This window comes from Diabrotica virgifera, chromosome 7, assembly GCF_917563875.1.
Source record: "Diabrotica virgifera virgifera chromosome 7, PGI_DIABVI_V3a".
NCBI classification, from domain to species: Eukaryota; Metazoa; Arthropoda; class Insecta; order Coleoptera; family Chrysomelidae; genus Diabrotica; species Diabrotica virgifera.
In genome coordinates, this window is record NC_065449.1 from 93,640,510 (window position 1) to 93,653,264 (window position 12,755).

The 12,755-nt window shown below is 31.6% G+C and overlaps 1 protein-coding gene across 3 annotated transcripts in view; it reads left to right on the forward strand.

The window, feature by feature from the left end:
• The window catches only part of LOC114327501 (tubulin monoglutamylase TTLL4), a 158,345-nt gene that overhangs the window by 41,777 nt on the left and 103,813 nt on the right, over window positions 1-12,755 (forward strand). The window lies entirely within an intron of this gene.

Consider the following 12,755-nt stretch of genomic DNA (forward strand, 5'->3'; position numbering starts at 1 on the left):
CGGAAACTATTGATGTAGTGAAAAAACTCTATAGAACAAAAGTTACTTAAAATTAGTCAGTTTATCCATTTCCTGACTTTCTTTGGACGTATATTTTTTCACCCCCAAAAGGGGGTGAAAACCACCCCCAGGGCAAAAGCACATATCGGCACAATATCACTTTTTCTTTGACTTGTTAGCTATGTGTATGTCAAATTTCATGCCAATCCAAGCGGTTCTTTAAAATTTAGAGGTTTTGCAATATTTTACCGTTAAAGAACGGACTAGTGGGGCGAAAACCGTTTATTCGATGAAGACGCGCCCCACGCTTTTCTTTAACGAATGTGTTAGATTTTTTCAGTTATTTAACGAACGTTTTTTTCGAATAATCGTCGAATTTGATTTTTTTTATTTTTTTCTTTTTAGTTGATTTTTTTATATTTTAACTTTTAGTCACTCATAACTAAATAAAAGCGTTTCTTAAAAAAATTTTTTTCATATTGTTTTATTTTTACTTTTTAGTCTTACACTTTTCAAACATTAAAATATATCGTCATGTTTAAAAAAAGGATGTAGGTATATGACAGATACCTTTTTTGCATTTATTTTAACTTTTGATACATACATTGTACATTTTCTGTAATTTCTTCATACATTTCTTAAATCAGAATCACTATTTACGACTATTACAGTTTTCGCAGTATTTACATCTCTTGTAATACTTTACTATTGCACGGTGTAGACGCTGTTAATTTCTCGCAATGCAGTTCTTCGATGCGCAAGCCGTCTAAAGGTACGTATCCATACAAGGGTAAACCTCGCTCGGTGTAGTAGCTTCACTTAGTGGATACGCCGGTGATCGCCGCTTGGCGTGTAGACTAGGGTGCATCGAAAAATGCTAAAAAAAATTATTTTTTTCCGATGGAAAAGTAATACCTCACAAAAGTTGCCCAATGTTAAGTATTTTGGTAAAATTTTTTCGAAATTGGAAAATATCTTCTGCTCCCCCCCCCCCCCCAAGACAATTAAAATTTTGAAAAAATGTTAACAGACGAAAAAAAATTTTTATTTCGAAACGAAAATGTAATAACTCACAAGTTGCCTAACACACTATTTAGTAGTTTAATAAAATTGCGTTGAAATAAAAAAATATTTTCTGCCCCCCACGGCAACTAATAATTAGAAAAAATACATTAATATGCGATTTTTTTTTGTAAGGGAAATGTAATACTTTATATAACTTGAATAAATAAATTCGGTTTAAATTGGAAAATATTTTCTGGTTTCACAAGGCAATTAAAAAGTTTACTTAAGAAAAGTGTACTAAAACATTCTTTTTGCACGATTGATCATTTTTGACTGTTTACCGTGACCGATTTTACGTCAGTAGGTGACATTTACTAGCAACTCGACGGTAAGTAATCCAACTCGACGGTAAGTACTCCAACTCGACGGTAAGTAATTCACTTACCGTCGAGTTAAAAAATCTCTTAATTTTAATTTATTTTTTGAAAAAATAAAGAAAACTAACGAATTTTTTATTAATATTGAAACTTATGGTACAATTTGTTAAATTATTTAATGAAATCCCACTTGTTTGGGCTGTGGTTTCACTTCTAACAGAAACTCTTGCAGAATCGCATACATTAGTAGTATCCAACATTTTTTCTCTTCAAATACGCGATCAAAGTTGAAAACTTATCAATGCCATCATAAAGAAAAACGGTGGATTTAATCATTGAATATTCTGCCCAGAGGCTTCCAGGAGCTTTTAACTGAATATGTCTTTGAACGAAATATGCCAATAGAGCCTTTTCTTCGATTCTTAAATTCTTGCCTTCGCACCATTTTTTAAAACTTTGGTAGGTATTTTGATAACGGATTTTGGATTTTTCGGGAATAATTGCGGAACACCCTTCTTCCCAAGCCCGTTCAATTTCTTCAAATTCACTTTCGCTCATATTTTAATTTATAATAATCAAAATTGTACTTAAAATTATTGACAACTAAATAAAAACTCAATTCTCCATTGTTGTTATGCACCCTAGTTACTACCTAACAACCAAAGTATCAATCTTGATAAAATGAATGAAACTAGTCAATATGACGAAAATGTTTAATTTTATAATTTATAATGGTATCAATCGTGCAAAAAACGTTATAAGCATGTCGAACGTTAAGGGTAACCGATCTAAGACAAACAATTGTCCTCGATCGGTATAAAACCCTTACCGTTCTCCATACTTAATATACTATTTTGTAACAAAATATCCTAACTTATCCGTCTCCCTGACGTCACCCAAGTTTTTTAATACTAAAATAATTATACAGCAAATTACAAAATTAGGTACAAAATATTTAAAAAAATATGGTAAACAATCTATTCGAAGATGTCTTTCGATTTAGCATTAAAGTGAGACAGTTTTTCTGGAATCAATTCCAATTTTTTATAAATCCATCCCTCGAATACGCTCCACAAACTGCTAGAGAAGCTTGTGTCACAAGCTTGACACATCGTTCTACACATTGTTTTTTGCAGTGATATTTCTCAATCTCAATGTTAAAAGGGTCTAAGTTAGGATTCTTAATAAAATCTCGCAGATTGTCACTCGAAAAATCTAGAGAATATGGTGTTCTTGTTAGTTAATTAACTCAAAGTAGTCGTTTGAATCCCAATTTTTATAGGAGAAAATTTGAAGACCCTCACGTTTTTTGATTTGGTCACTGGTAAACTTCTTTTGATGTCCAACGGGTAGATCATTTGAATGTCGCAGACGTATAAACCACTGAAGCGGTTTTTTAAGATGTTCTTCTAACAGCGTATTACATTACCCTTAGCTCCAGTATTTACGACTGTTTCGTCACATGCAATAGCTAGATTTGATACTTTCTGATATACCAGAGAGCGGATACCCATATCCGAAATATTTAGACCCTAGCCCATGCACAAGTGTTATGTGTTCTTCCACGATCGATTGACCATAAAACTTGGTACTGTTTTTTACTTGAGCTAAAGTTTTGTCATTGCGTCGGCAACTTTCTTCTTTTACCGTTGTTCTCTCTGATTATATTTGTTTTTGTTTTCTATATCAATCGAGCTTATCACCATTTTTCTGGGACTTCTTTGATTTAATAGAAATTCGCGCTCATCCAGAGGCACTTTTTAAAATTTGCTACAAAGACAATTAATCAGAATGTCATAATGGCATGCTGCAAGATCGAAACGTGTAGTTTTAGTTTTGTTCTTAAAGCATTGAATTTTATTTTTGTAAAATTCACTGTTTTGTCTGTTCTTAAATGGTTTCATAAGTTTCATATATTTGTCATGATAGGCTTTTAAAAGCTGAATAATTCTTGTATGTTAAATTATTGGAATTAAAGCCTTTTTCCATATTTCCTCCAATTTAATTGCAACCTGTTCGGCAATACCAGCAAATTCTGGCTCTTTCTTGCTGAGTCTTTTATCCTCTTGCAACCAAAAAACTTCATCGCTTGTTTGTATTTCGGTAAAACATTTTCAGGTATATTTGGTGGTTGCCCAAAAATGGGGCGGTCCACAGTACATCTTGATTTTATTCCCTATGGTCTTGATTTGTCTATTTTAAAAATCTTTAATTTACAAACAACAATAATAACAAAGTAAGGCAGCGCACCAAATATAAGTGAAAATTACACGCACGGATTCACGAAGCGGGACATTTCAAAGGGGTCGGTGAGACTAAAAAAACAAATAAAACTTTAAATATCGTTTAAATTTGTAATTGAAAACATTTTAAGTTTTCTTTAATTGATCTTAGATCGAGTTAGCACATATTTTATTCCAAATAATATAAATTGAAATTTCCATAAAAATCAGATATATCATAAAATTCAAGGTTGTTGGGGGGGCAGAAAATTCGCTTAGAAAAATAAAATTAAAAATACTAATATGCTGAAAAATAACACTAGCAACTTTTTCACGCTATTAGATATAACATTTCCAACTTTTATTTTTTCGATGCACCCTAGCGTACACTCTTCGTTTCAACCGGTTTGCGGTTTATATGTAAGGGAGCGCATGCTGTATCCATTTGAGCAGCTACACCGAGCGGGGTTCACCCTTGTATGGATACGTACCTTAATGATCGCACTCGGCTCAATGAAACGTAAGCTTTGCAGGCTCAATGCAGGTTTTTAAGCCTGTCTTTACGCAAACACTTTCGGGCCCAAGTTCACGACAGCGCAACATAGTCAACAGTCGAACCTTGCGTTTTATTGACAGACGAAGCCGACGACAATACAAGGGCAGCATTCGTCCCTCTGCGGTGCCATAACTTTTTTTCGCTGAAAACTGGATCGATATCGGACAGAAACTGGATAAATTTGAAACTTTATTGTTTATATATAAAGCATAACGTAAACAAATAAAGTAAAAAGTAAAATTATGTATAGTTCATATAATTAGCTACAATCTGTAACAGTTTCAAGTTTCTACATTGTAAAAAACAAGAGAATTTAAGCATTTTCCATTAAAATCGTTTTTTTTTTATTTAAACAATTATTCATAAACATAAAACAAATTTTGATCGACTATTCGTGTATTGTTTCCGGGAATCCATATGTCTGCAAAATTTCATTTATTTCCATTGAACAAAAGGCAGTCAAATTAACGTCTAAAGATTTGACGCAAACGATTGAACTAAATAAAAGCGTTTAAAAAGAAGTCATGACATATTAACTACTTTTTTTTCTTATTTCCTCTAGTTTTCGGTATACCCCGCAAAATACCCTGTACAATCCAGTAATAGCATACAGTAGTTATTTTGAGACATACCTACTAAAATATTAAGCGTTTAGTAAGTGTAATCTGCGAGTCAAAAAGATTATATTTTCATGATTCACTCCGCCGCGATTTATATTCGCAAACACCGTTTTCTTCAGGTGTGTAAAATTTATTTGTTCGTAAATATCAAGATTCCAAACTATTTTTAAATTATATGGAAACTTCGTTGATCACATGATTGACTCACAAATTCTATTCAGATAAGTACATCATTAAATTTTTGCGTTGGACATTTCGCCGACATGTTTATTGTAATTTTTTAATTTCCCACATATTTGCGATATTATTTTAGGTTTTCTTACTTTGTATCAGGTGTATCAGGGGCGTAGGTACTTATATTATCTTATTTTATTTATTATTGGGAATGAACCACAATTTAAAATTTCTTCATCCTCGAGATGGAAAACATTTTCAAAATTCGATAAATAAACATGGAAAGAGCCCCCCATAGACTCAGTCATTTTGATGTATCAGGTCGTAGATATTTACGATTAGTCAATTTTTTCCTTAGGGGTAATGAGAGCCGTATGACTAAAATCTGAACTATAAGTTCTGAACAAAAAATATAAGATAAAGGACACCGCACACATCTTATGGAAGATATAATGTCACTCAAATGCAATAAAATTTACTTTAATAGATTGGTATCGAAATTAAAATCGTTTATTATCATTGCGTCAACTCTGAATTTTGAATAATAACGTCGTAAATTGTAAATAAAGTTTATGGAAATATCGTTTTTGAAGTCCATAAAGCTATCATTCATAAATGCTATGGTCTCTTTTTAAACCAAGAGGAGTAATTCAAATTTACCGCGTCGTAATGCTTGTTTGTAATTGGTCCAACCTCAGGCAAGTTTACTCCACTGTTATGAAATTTTGACACTAATGACATTTATCAAATTTTGACACATGCCATTTTATAGGTTAATTAAGTGGCGGTGATTTTTTTGTGTATTGTGCTATATTCCTTTAATTTTTAGATTTTCAATCTACTTTTATACAGTATGTCCCTGTAAGTTGTATCCATATGGAAAACTTTTTTATTATTCATTTTACGAAAAAAGTTATTCTTTATAAAAAGTTCTGCATGGTCCAAAACCCAAGATTCAACCATCAGGTATCAAATTTTATGAATATTATAGGTGTGTCAAAAAATTTGAATTTCACTCAAGAGTAAAGTAACTTTATTTTTCACAATATTGAAAATTGCTATTATAAAAAGTTGTTTGGAATTAAAAACTATATTCTAATATACAATTACATCCTTCTAATTGAAAAAAAAAATGAAAAATTATGGATAACTAACATTATTTTCAGTTACCTATTTCAATTCTGATAACTCTTTTATTAGTAATTTTACGAAAAAAAGTGATTCTTAATAAAAAGTTCTGGATGGTCTAAAACCTAAAATACAACCATCTTATATCAAATTTTATCAATTTTATACGAGGTATGTCAAAAAAGATAAATTTAGATCAAAAGTAAAGTACTTTTATAGTTCAGAATATTTCAATCAGAAGGATGTAATTACATACTGAAACATAGTTTTTAATTCTAAATAACTTTTCATAATACAATTTTCCATATTGTGAAAAATAAACGTATTTTATTCTTGAGCGAAATTCATATTTTTTGACATACCTCGTATAAAATTGATAAAATTTGACATAAGATGGTTGTATTTTAGGTTTTAGACCATGCAGAACTTTTTATTAAGAATCACTTTTTTTCGTAAAATTAATAATAAAAGAGTTATCAGAATTGAAATAGGTAACTGAAAATAATGTTAGTTATCCATAATTCTTAAAAAAAATTCAATTAGAAGGATGTAATTGCATACTAGAATATAGTTTTTAATTCCAAACAACTTTTCATAATAGCAATTTTCAATATTGTGAAAAATAAAGCTACTTTACTCCTGAGTGAAATTCAAACTTTTTGACATACCTCGTATAATATTCAAAAAAAATTATATTTGATGGTTAAATCTTAGGTTTTGGAGCAGAGCTTTTTATGAAGAATAACTTTTTTTCGTAAAATTAATAATAAAAAAGTTTTCCATATGGATACAACTTACAGGGACATACTTTATAAAAAACAGTTGTTTTTAGAACTCTTTAGCGACCTATTACTATAATATAATATGTATGGATTGCCGTTGAAGGCCGATATGATCAACCAAAAAGAAAATGTAGGTATTTGGTGATTTTTTTAGTGACTTTCTTGGGTGTGAATCTGTCTTTAGTTTACTCCTCCTGGTTAAAAAACAAACTATAGTTTGGTAGTGGCTATTGAAAACAGGAACTATATACTTTTGTACAACTGACCAAACTGACCAAAAGTAGGTATACTTGATTAACTATAAGAGTAAGCCTCCGCCTTAATATCTGCAGAAAGATTATGAACTGGCGATTTACAAAATCTCTTATGTCTTTAACTCACGTATAAACCATTAGTAGATGGAACTAGCCACAGACCGCGTAGTTTAGAGGACATAAGATTTACACAAATTCTAACAATAAATAATTAGTACACCTGAGGGAAGATATAACCGAATAAAGGATATAACGGAAAACGTTTTCACCTGTTATGGTAGCGCTTTTCGTTACGAACGGTTTAATAATACGAGGTATTTCGTATGTTAGAGGTTATAAATAATATACCACAGCAAGCAGAGACCAGAAAAACGTCAAAAATATTATTGCTACGAGGTTTGTCTTATTAGTTTTGCATTTAGCCGCTTAGCGGGCGTCACCAATAAAACCTTCCGACACAAATGTAACCTCAATCTTTTGTTGAGGTAAGTCAAGAGTTACATTGCGATACAAGTCGTGTAGATACAGTGAATTTTTGAAATTAGCAACTCGGTCGAAAAATGGATCTTAGCCGAGAATATTGTCGAGCAATAATTTTTTACAATTTTCGGAGAGGATTATCCCAATAGCAATGTCTCGCTGAAATGGTTTCTGTGTTTGAGAATGAAGAATCAAACCAGTCAACTAGTTCCCGATTGTATTACGAATTTCAACGTTGTAGCTCCAATCTCAGCAACGAATCCAGGCCAGGTCCTCCCAAATCAACAGTCACACAGCAAAACTTTGATGCGGTTCGTCAGCTAATTAAGGATGACCACCGTGTAACGTACCGGGAGATAGAGGTATCTTTGAACGTTTCAATGACCTCGATCCAAAAGATCATATATAAAGAACTGGGTGTTACTAAGTTGGTTTCCCGTTGGATCCCTCATTTGCTCTTCTGTGAGATAGCGTCAATTGAAAAGCGGTTAGCGTCAATTGGTGTCAAAAAACGGTTCAACAAAGGAAGCTCAAAAAACGTTTATAGTATTGTTAGTGGCGATGAATCTTGGATTTACTCCTACGAACCGGAAAATAGACGCCAATCCGCTGTGTGGGTGTTTCTCGATGAAGAAAAACCAACAAAAGTGGTACGTTCTGGAAGTGTGTCAAAGAAAATGGTCGCAATTTTTGTGTCAAAATCTGATCATGTGGCAACAATTGCTTTAGATTAGATGATCGAAGAACGGTTACTTCTGGTATTGGTATATAAACGTTTGTTTACCAGAAGTTATCGCGAAACTCCGACAAAGCAACAAACAACGGTGTATCATCCTACATCAGAACAATGCAAGTGCTCACACTGCCCAAAAAACAATAGTTTTTGGAGCTTCAAAACATCGAATTGTTAAACCATCCACCGTATAGCCCCGACCTAAATCCCAACGACTTCTTCACGTTCCCAAAAGTCAAGAATTCAATGCGTGGGCGGCGATTCCAGTCGCCAGAAGAAGCCATCGATGCCTTTAAAACAGCGATTTTGCAGGTGCCAACTAAAGACTGAAATAACTGTTTTACCAATTGGTTTGAACGTATGCAAAAGTGTATCGATCTTGGTGGTACATATTTTGAAAAGCAAAAACGTACTTTAAGTCTATAGTTTTTGGAGCTTATAGTAGAGTTTTTGGAGCTTAAAAACATCGAATTGTTAAACCATCGACCGTATAGCCCCAACCTAAGTCCCAACGATTTGTTCACGTTCCCAAAGATCAAGAATTCAATTCGTGGGCAGAGATTCCAGTCGCCATAAGAAGACATCGATGCCTTTAAAACGGCGATTTTGCCGGTGTCAACTGAAGACTGGAATGACTGTTTTACCAATTGGTTTGAATCTATGCAAAAGTGTATCGATCTTGGTGGAACATATTTTGAAAACCAAAACCAAGTACTATAAGTCTATATAGGCGAGCGGCAGGTAACCCTAAAATCACCAGGTACTGACCACGGTGAGGTGAATGGCTAATTTTAGTCGGAATTTATATTTTTGATGGTGCTGAAAACGAAAATGAGGTTTATTTTGAATTTTATATGGGGGAAAATTGTCAAAATCGCAATTTTACACTAAAAATAAAAAAAAATGAAATCATGTTTTTTGCGTTTATCTCTCTGCAACTCTTTTCCGTTTTAAGATTTTTTTCTGAAATATTTACAGTAGATATATACCTTTCTAAAGATAATGGTACCTGTTTTAAGCTTTCAGTCTTATTCTAATAAAGGTTATAAATTTTTTAAAGTAAAAGGTGCAGATTCGTAAATTACAAAGTTTAATCGCAAAAGTTGAGTGATGAAATTTAAAATTTAGCTTTTTAATCACGTTTATGTTAAAATATAGAGTACAAAGAAGTTTTCTGGAAAGTTTAATATCAAAATGTTATATAGAATATAGAAAAAAATGGTGCAACTTTTAATATCGACAATATAAATCCCCAAAATAACAACATTATAAATAATAAGTGGGGGAATATTGTCAAAATAGCAATTTTACTGTAAAAGTCTCTCTACAACTCAGTTCCATTTTAATATTTTTTTTTCTAAAGTTTGTACAGTATACAGGGTGTAACGAAAATACAGGTCATAAATTTAATCACATATTCTAGGACCAAAAATAGTTCGATTGGACCTAACTTACCTTAGTACAAATTTGCACAAAAAAAAAGTTACAGCCCTTTGGAGTTACAAAATGAAAATTGATTTTTTCGAATATATCGAAAATTATTAGACATTTTTTATTGAAAATGGACATATGGTATTCTTATGGCATTAGTATCTTAAGAAAAAATTATAGTGAAATTTAGACACCCCATAAAAATTTTATGGGGGTTTTGTTCCTTTAAACCCCCCCAAACTTTTGTGTACGTTCCAATTTAATTATTATTGTAGTACCATTAGTTAAACACACTGTTTTAAAAACTTTTTTGCCTCTTATTACTTTTTCGAAAAGTCAGTTTCTATCGAGATATTTTGAATATTTGTCAAATCCACTACATATTTGTATATGGTTAAGTACGATGATGGAGACTTAGTAATAATAGGAAAATTTATTTATGATTTACATTTTTAGGTATATTTTGAACCATATTAAAAAGAAGCCACATCTCGATAAAAGGTACCTTGTAGAAAAAATACAAAGAAGCAAAAAAGTTTTAAAAACACTGTGTTTAACTAATGGTATCCCAGTAATAGTTAAATTGGAACGGACACAACCATTTGGGGGGTTTAAAGGAACAACACCCCCATAAAATCTTTATGTAAACATATTAAAAAAGTAGCCGCAACTCGATAAAAACTGCCTTATCGAAAAAATACCAAGAGCCAAAAATTTTTTAAAAATATTGAATTTAACTAATGGTATCACAATAATAATTTAATTGGAACGTACACAAAAGTTTGGGGGGGTTTAAGGGAACAAAACCCCCTTAAAATTTTTATGGGGTGCACAAATTTCACTATAATTTTTCTTTAAGATACTCCTGCTATAATAATGCCACATGTCTATTTTCAATAAAAAATCTCGAAGAGTTTTTGATATATTCGAAAAAATCGATTTTTATTTTATAACTTCAAAGGGATGTAACTTTTTTTATATGCATATTTGTACTAAGGTAAGTTAGGTTCGTTCGAACTATTTTTGGTCCCAGAATATGTGGTTTAATTTATGACCTGTATTTTTGTTACACCCTGTATATTGCTCACCTTTCTGAAGACAGTTTTGCCTGTTTCAAGCTTTTGGTTTTATTCTAATAAAAGTTATGAATTTTTGAAAGTAAAAGGTGCAGATTCGTGAATTGCAAAGTTTAATCGCATCGACGTATATCGGCGGTATACATCCACAAAATAACGCTTATTTTTAGAGATAGTGACCATGGGCGGTGAATGGTTATTTTTGGTCTTACTTTTTTGGATGGTGCTGAAAACGAAAGTGAAGTTTATTTTAAATTTTATGTGGGGGAACATTGTCCAAATCGCTCTTTTAACTAAAAATGAAAAAAAAATGAAGTCACGTTTTTTTGCATTTAACTCGCTACAACTCTGTTTCATTTTAATATTCTTTTCTGAAATTTTTACAGCATATATTTCTTAGCTTTATGAAGACTATGAGAGCTTATGCTGTAGGCTGTCAGTTTTATTCTCATAAAAGTTATGAATTTTTTAAAATAAAAGCTGAAGAGTCGTGAATCGCAAAAGTTAGTGACAAAATTTGAAATGTATCTATTTGATTAAATGTATGTTAAAATATAGAGTCCGAAGAAGCTTTTTGGGGAGTTTAAGATCTAAATGTGTTATTGAAAAAATGGGTCAGATTTTAATTTTAAGAAAAACGTGATTTCGCTTTTTTTAAGGTAAAATTGCGATTTTGACAATGTTCACCACCTTAAATTCAAAATAAACTTTATTTTTTTAGCATCATCAAAAATATAAAGTAAGTCCAAAATTAGCGATTCACCACTCATGATCAGTATCTCAAAAAATAATTGTTATTTTGGGGATCTATAACGCCGGTATTAAAAGTTGCACCATTTTTTTTCTATAAAACATTTTGATCTAAATCTTACCAGAAAACTTCTTTATACTCTGTATTTTAACAGAAACGTAATTAAAAAGCTAAATTTCAAATTTTGTCACTCAACTCTTGCGATTAAACTTTGCAATTCCCGAATCTGCACCTTTTACTTTAAAAAATTCATGATTTTTATTAGAATAAGACTAAACGCTTGAAACATGTACTTATGTCTTCAGAAAGGTGAGAAATATATTATACTGTAAAAACATTAGCAAAAAAAAATGTTAAAATGGAACAGAGTTGTAGCGAGTTAAACGCAAAAAATGTGATTTAATTTTTTTTATTTTTAGGGTAAAATTGCGATTTTGACAATATTCCCCCACCTAAAATTCAAGGACCAAATTCAAATTTTCAGGACCATCAAAAACATCAAGTAAAACCAAAATTAGCCATTCACCACCCATAGTCAGTATCTCAAAAAATAAGTGTTATTTTGGGGATTTATAACGTCGATATTAAAAGTTACACCATTTTTGTTTCTATAAAACATTTTGATCTAAATCTTTTCAGAAAACTTCTTCGTACTCTGATTTAACATAAACGTGATTAAAAAGCTAAATTTTAAATTCTGTCGCTCAGTTTTTACGATTAAACTTTGCAATTCAAGAATCTGCACCTTTTACTTTAAAAAATTCATAATTTTTATTAGAATAATAATGGAAGCTTGGAACAATTACCATTGTCTTCAGAAAGATGAGAACTACAGTCGGAAAAATGAAAGAATACCCATGAACAAACATACAAAACACGCTGTATTTTCCTGTCACCGTGGCAGGTGACAGGACACAAAAAATTGGCCAGCGCAAGTACATGTAATAATTATTATTACATGTATTTGCGCTGGGCAATTTTCTTTGTGACACGGTGACAGGAAAATACAGCGTGTTTTATATGTTCGTTTATGGGTATTCTTTCATTTTTCCGACTGTATATACTGTAAAAATTTCAGGAAACAAAATGTTAAAATGGAACAGAGTTGTAAGGAGGTAAACGCAAAAAAACGTAATTTAATTTTTTTTATTTGTAGGGTAAAATTG